Below are 7,806 nucleotides of genomic sequence, written 5' to 3' on the forward strand. Positions count from 1 at the left end.
CAAAACCATTGACTGCATATTCTAAGCCTTGGTAAATTAATGAAAGCAGGTATAAAATAGAGGTCTGCCTTCTTCATATAAACTTGGGATGTTACTTTAACACAATCAGTCTCTGCAGAATAAACTAAATACTATTGCTCATGTCAAAACCATTGACTGCATATTCTAAGCCTTGGTAAATTAATGAAAGCAGGTATAAAATAGAGGTCTGCCTTCTTCATATATATATAAAAAAAAAAACAAACCTCTAGGTTTTCTTTTCCTCTTTCTTTTGGAGAAACCCTTGACAGCATGAGTAGGGGGTGGAGCAGAAATGGAAACAGTGCTCACTAGTTGCACTGCATGTTTATTTTAGCAACTACTAGGTGGCTGGCAGAGCTTAAGTGTCAGTTCTGGCAGATAAGGAGGACCAGGTGCTATTAGAAAGTAATCCTATGTTTGCTTTTTGTGGGAGCTAAAAAGTCACTGGAATTTTTAGTTGGAGGACTTGACTATGACCTCCCCAATCAAAACTTGCCCTCTGCTCCTCACAGTTAGGTGCCCTCATCAATCATTTCACACCCAAAGCGTGACAGTGGTTTGTGTTGCTGTGTGTAGAGCTGGGAGTGCTGTGGCCTTAGTGGCATTACTGAAATACCTGAGGAGGAGGTTTGGGCTAAGCTGGTGCTGCAATGGACAGCACAAACAACAATGAGGTTTTCATCAGTGTTCATAGCCTCTCCAGCTATGAAGCTGCACTTTTAGAGAGTTGGTTTCCATGACATAGAGCAGCTGAAGGAGCTGGGGTGAGGCAGCAGCTATGAAATAAATGGCATGGAGCATCAACTGAAGCTGAAATGGAAATGGTTTATGTCAAGCTGGCTGTTGGCGGACACCTACTAACAACTGCTGAGCCACAGAGGTTTCCAATTGCTCTGGTCAGTGTGAAATCCTCAACACTTATTAAAGAAGATGGTTTGCACACGTGTGAATACAGAATGGTGAAGTTACAACCAAATTAGAGGGCACTTGCCTCACAACTGACTGATGAAGAGAGATTCTTTTGCTGGCTGGAAAGGGAGTGAGCCAGCTGGTAATCTGGCTCTGCAGTGAGTCTTTCCAGGAACAACATAATGCATTCTAAAGAAGTTATTTTAAATTAAGCCAAATTACAGGTTATTAGATTTACTTGATTTCATCCTTTTCTTCAGGACTGAGTTTTCATCTTGACATTCTTGACTGTTTCAAGGCAATGCAATCTATGAGCTTGGAAGCTGTTGCAAAGTATATGTTAAGATGCCTGACGTGCCTATTCATAGGAATTTGGATTATGAAGTATTTTTTCCTTCTGCTTTTATCAAAGTAGTAGCTTAGACCACAGAATCCTCTGTCCCAAATATAGGAGGAAGCACCATTCCTCTCCAGTCTAGAGGATAATGAGGGAAAGATGAAAAATGTACCTCAAGAAAATGCTCCTCCTATGTTCTAAGAAGTGATGGGTTGGCTCATCAAACAGGCCTCTCCTGCCAAATTCTGATTATGGTATGTGTGGTGTCTGGTTGGAGTTTTTTTTTTGTTGTTGTTGTTGTTGTGTTTGGTTGGTTTTTTTGTGTGTGTTTGGTTGATATTTTTTCGTGTGTGTGTTATGTGTGGTTTTGTCTGGTTTTGTTTTTCCTTTTTATCCTGATGATGAATTCCTAAATGTTGGCTGATATTTTTTTGTGTGTGTGTTATGTGTGGTTTTGCCTGGTTTTGTTTTTCCTTTTATCCTGATGATGAATTCCTAAATGAGCAGATACACAAGTTATTTGGTTTCTGTGAGTAAATGGGACAAGGAAAAAAGAAACTTTTGCTTTTTATGGATGGGAATGGAAGTGGTGTAAGTGCCTAAAAATCCTCCTCTTTCCAATGTTATGCACCTCACACAAGCTCAGACAAATCTCTGAGTGTTTTGCTGCTTACAGAGGAGAAGACATCCAATCTGATTTCTCTCCTCTCTGGCTTCCCAGGGCAATTGTGCTTCTCTTACTTTTCTGAGGGGCTGTGTGTTTGGCTGAACAGGTGGAAATATTGCAGATGGTAACATGTGTGCATCACTCTAAGGAAGAGTGTATTCCTCTTTTTTTTTTCCCTGTTGCTCTGCCTGTTGATTCAATAGAAAGTATTTTTTTCTTTTAAACTTATGACAAAGCATTACTGATGGAGAACATTGAGTAGACCTTGCAGTATTATTGTGTTGTCTTCACTCTGAAGCTACCCCAAGCTCTACCATGAGGCTTGCCCAAACTGCAATCCTATCCAGAAACACAACCTGCCACAGAAGTGTATGGTGGTTCTTTAATTGACTGCCTATCCGGGCACAGAATAAAGCTCAGTTTAGGACACTCATTTGCTGTCAGAAATCCTACCTGTGGCATGGATGAAGCTTGCATCACTCAAATGGGACAATTTTTTCCAGTGTCTTCCCAGGCACTGCCTTTTCTACAGCATAATGAGAAAGAATCAATGGAAAGCCTCAAATTACCACCAAGTGAAAACAGCATGGATGTGCCTGGTGGATCTTAACTGCTCCTTCCCAGGGAGAGCATTGCTGAAACCAGGAGGCATTGTGTGCTCTTGGTTGCTAATTTGTGAATGCTCCCTTGTTTGGCACTGCCAAATTTTCTGAATTATTTTTCTCTCTCTTAAAAGCCACAAGTGTGTTTTTCTACTCATGTCACAATTAGAAAAGCCCTTTTTTCAAGGCCTACACATCCTTAAAAATATAAGTTGGCCCTCAGTTGATGATCATCTAGTTTTCTGTAGTTCAGGATTAACATCTTGCATTTCACAGCACTCAGAACAGTTATAGTAAAACTATAAAGGAAAATGAGGACACTGATTTAGCCCTCTGAATTTTAATTGAAATAAGGTGCTGATGCACCTCTTCATGCTGTACTTTTTTTCCAAAGGAGAGGTAAAAGATTTATTAAAATTACATTGCCTTGTATAAGTTGTAGATACTTTCCAGATTTACACAAATTACTTGTAGAACTATTTCCTTTTCTCTTCCGGATGCTTTAAACACCTTCAAGAACAATTACATTAAAAGAGAAAATTCCTTTGCTGTCAAAGGGATTCTGTTAGAGACAGAACTGGAACAAATTGGGTCTGAGACTTTTTTTTCCAAAGGAGAGGTAAAAGAGGTAAATATATTAAATGTATTAAAATTACATTGCCTTGTATAAGTTGTAGATACTTTCCAGATTTACACAAATTACTTGTAGAACTATTTCCTTTTCTCTTCCGGATGCTTTAAACACCTTCAAGAACAATTACATTAAAAGAGAAAATTCCTTTGCTGTCAAAGGGATTCTGTTAGAGACAGAACTGGAACAAATTGGGTCTGAGGCAGTTTGGAGGAAATAATGCTCCAACTTTGCCCTTCAATTTGTTATCGGTATAAATGTGTCAAAACAAAGGACATGTCCAAGAATATCTCTGTCCCTTCAAAGAGATGGACAGAGTTACAACCAAATACTTTCATCATTTTTGTTTTATATTTGGCTGGTGTTTTGAATTGGGTAATGGAAACTCAATCTTTCCCTGCCGCAAACTGTTTTGCAAGACCAATGACTAAGAATTCCACCTGCTCAAATCTGAAGAACAAAAAGATATTTAATATTTGTTGTTCTGCTAAGAAAATATTCCTAGGTGCTCTGACTAGGCCCCTTCAAGGTACAGCTAAACTTTTAGTCCAAGAATGGTATTTAGCATGAACTCTAGCACAATGTTTTCATCAAGGTAGCAGACTTGGATTGCTTATGTTAGAAGGCTTTAATATCTCAATCTGACAAGGTGAACACTTCCAGTTAGCAAACGACACTTAAATTCCTGTCTTGACCTGACTCTTTAGATGTCTAAAACCACCAAGGCCATATTTGGTCTCTGGTTCCTTACAACCCACAGCTTTTGCAGAACTGCAGAAGGGTCTCTTTGCAAACACACACCAGGATTTTGTGACACTGAGTTTGCACACAGCCTGCTGCATGGTAGTATCTTTCCCACCACTACTTTGTCAAATATCCTTTCCTGGGAATATCTGTTCCTGTTGGCAGTGTGTCCTCACTAGATTTCTGAATGACCCTGGCACCAAGGAAGAGGAAGAATTCTTGAATGCAAGAGGAAATAAGAAGAGACAGGAAATGCTTGGCTGAACAGAGGGAGGAAAAAATTCCCTGATACAGTGTGCCAGGATGTGTCCAAAGGAAAGGCTGGAATCCCCCTTCTCAAGGGATTTCAAAAACTGAGCTCTACAAATGTACTGCAGGGAACACCACTGCATTGGCAGGAAAATGGGCTGGATTATCTAATTATTTTCCATCTTTAACTTGTCTAAGTCTATGAATAGTCCAGATCTCTCTAGCTGCTCTTTTCCTTCCGATTTCCAAAATATTGTAAGTTAGGAATAATTTCTTTTAAAAAAAAAAATATTAATAATTACTGCTTTTAATCCATCAGTTCTGAGGCTCAGCAAATTCTGACCTTTCCTGTAACCTGTAAAACTTGCCAGCATTGTGACACACTAGCTGTAGAGTTAAGCACAGGTAAATATGAATAGTTTCAGCTAGTTTCTACAATGTATGTCTTCAGAATTTTGGGGGTGGTCATTCTTATGTTTCTGGTGGTCTGGCAGTAGTAATTCTCTGCAAGTAAACCTGTAAAGTTTGGACAATCATCACTGAAAAGCCTGGAGGTTGTAAATTTCTTCATTCTATTGCTACCACAGATTTTTCCTGATCTAGTGACAGCAAGTGTGCCAGTATCATTGTGGATGTGAGCTGTTGTGAGCAGAGTTTGTTAAAGGCAAGCACACACCACCTATATGTCTTTAGCAGACTTAGGTAGTATTCATTCATGTAATAAGGGAACAGTAACACAGAATCATTGTCTTGGTTGGGAAAGACTTTTAAGATCATCCAACCATTATCTTAACACTACCACATCCACCACTAAATCATATGGAGTTTGTGTTGTGCTGTTCACCTAAAAGGTTTAAGATAATTTACTTGCACAAAGAGTCTTCATCTTTCCTATCTCTTATCCCTATAGCCCAAATACAGCATAGTTTTTATATCATTTCTATATTACTTTTGACTTACTCTTATTGTGCCCTTTCCTGAAAATAAACTCTTATATCTGAGCATATGTACATGCACACGTGTAGACCTGCATAAACAACAGCTCCAGTTTAACAAATCAAAGATGAAATAGCAGATACTTAATTCTGTACCCAGTGTAAAAGGTATAACATAAAAGATTCACCTTAAGTACAGTCACTTCACTGACTCAGGTGCCTGTAGCTGCTTTAAATCAGCATCATGGGACATACAAACAGATCAGGTAAGCCACGTGAATGTCTCTTATAGCTTAGTAGTAGCAAGACTGTAAGCTCTTTAAGACAGAATTTTTAGAGCTCTGTCCTTGGGTTCAATGAATATTGCTAAGTAGACTTCAGCATGCCATTACCTCCCATACAATAATTAGTTTATCATCCCAACTCTTATGTTAAGGAGTATTTCAGCAGCATTTTTTTCACAAACAGTAACAGAGGCACACAAAATTTTTACTCAGATTTACACAAGCAATTGGTGGCCTGACTCCTGTTCACTGGAAGTATGCAGTGGAAGTTATGTGACTGAATAATATAGGTACATGTCCTGCATCCAAGTCCTGCACTGAAATGTAAACCTTGGCACACAGAAATATCCTTCTTGACCCCAGAAATATCTGGTTTTGTAAGTTATTCAATAAGATATCTCAGCAAAATACCAGCATTAGCTTTCATTTAGAAAAAACAGTATTAAGAAACTACATCTAATTATCTACCTGTTAAGAAATGTTCTCTTTCATCTTTGAGATACTGCAATGACTTATGATAGACTTTCAAGGCTGCAGTGAATCCTGAGAGCCAGCTACTTTTGCTGAACTTGTGAAGCTGCTAATCCCTTTGTGAATCTATTATGGAAACCTTAAGTTAGTCATCACAATGGGAAACAAAGCTTTTCAAATGGCCATGCTAGAATTCATGATGCTTTTGAGCAATGTGGGAAACTGCTAGAATGAAACAAATACAATGCATTCAAAACAAGAGCACTCAGCAATAACACAGTATGTTTTTAATCAAGACAAATTTACTAGGAGCCAGAGGTCAATCAAACAAAAAGGGAATAAGAAGTTTACATCTCTCTTTACAAGCTTGGATAAACCTGTTAATCAACATCTGTGTTCAGCAGTTTTGTTTGTGGTAGCAACACTGTGAATTAAGAGCTAATTCATCTTTTAGACTGTTAAATATTAAGAAAATCACACCTGAAGGAGCTGAATCGAGGAAATAAAATTACTGATTCAGTTTCAAGTCAGCTTAACATTTGTCTAAATTGCTGAATTTTTTCTAAGAAACCTGGCTGTATTTTGTGCTTGGATAGTTTTTGGGTTGGAGAGGGCTCTTCTCTTGAACTGGAAATATTTTCAGTCTTTTTAAAATTCCTACTACTTTTGTACAGCAAAAGTTCAACTATCCTGAGGCAATTCAATAAGAGAAGCACGCCACTGTTTGGTTTCTACATATACAAAATTTCAAATCCATGCCTAGCCACCATAAAAATACAATGTTACTGGATGAAGGTGTTGCTCAGGAGGGTTTGTTTAAGTTATTATTTTGAGTAATACATCTCTAAATTAGGGCATCTGATGGAGGGAGTATTTGGGGTTGTGTTGTGGTGTTTTGTTTTGGTTTTATTTTAATTAAAAAGCTCCTTTTGAGGCTAGCCTCACTCTACATAGTGGAAGTCTTCAGCCTGCTTCAAGCTACGTGCTTGAATCCACAAGCATTTTGACAGTCTTATGTATTTTTGCCCTGCCCAAGCAAAACCACAAATTTCCTACTGAGGATGTGATTTCAAGCCGAAAAACTTTGAGTACAGGTTTAAGCTCTTTAAAAATGTATTTACCCTAAAGAATGTGCAGAACCTTCCTCAAAATGTGCCTACGATTACCAAAACAAGAGGCTTGTTATGTATGCATATGAAGTATTTAATAGGAAGGAGCTATTTCTCCAGCTCTGAAGAAAGTCTGCAGAGAGGAGACTTTGCCAGATGACACCAGGTCGTTAAGTGCTTTATGAGAAATGTCTTGGCTATTCTAGTTACTGATGAAACTCGCTTTCCACTTCAGTGAGGCCAAAATTTCACAGTTGGATGATGCCCTAGAGACCATCAAGAACACTAAGAAAAATTTCCCATCCCCTCTGATTAATTACCCAGAGTAACAAGTGTTCCCCTGGGCAGCTTTGTCTCAGCTATAGATAAGCTCTGCTACGTGAATTACGAGGAAGTGCAAATAAGAAGTCAGCACTGCTTTGGGTTGTGCTGAGTAAGCAGACAAATTAATGTGCCCTGGTGAATTTGAGACAAGCAGCCCAATTGTACAGTCACAAGCAAAGGACAGGCATTAAACTGATCACTTTCCATTATGTGTGTGTACATCTATATGCTGGTACATACAAAACCTATACAGTGTGGTCACAGCATAGGTTCTTTGGGGTACTCATATCCACTCCATGCCCACAGTGAACCCATAAGCTCAGGAAAAACTGAGTGTGTTTTTCCACAGTCACTGTGGAAAGAGTTCTGAGAGAATGTTAGCTCATCAAGCTGTAAAGAATTCAAACTTTTAGCACCGTGTGTTCCTGTTGGCAGCCTGGTAATGTGAAGCTAGAATAATAGTCATTGCTCTCTAATATAGTTAAATCACTTTCATAACTTTAAGGTTAGTGATTCAAGTGTA

This window comes from Merops nubicus, unplaced genomic scaffold, assembly GCF_000691845.1.
Source record: "Merops nubicus isolate BGI_N331 unplaced genomic scaffold, ASM69184v1 scaffold3863, whole genome shotgun sequence".
Lineage (NCBI taxonomy): Eukaryota > Metazoa > Chordata > Aves > Coraciiformes > Meropidae > Merops > Merops nubicus.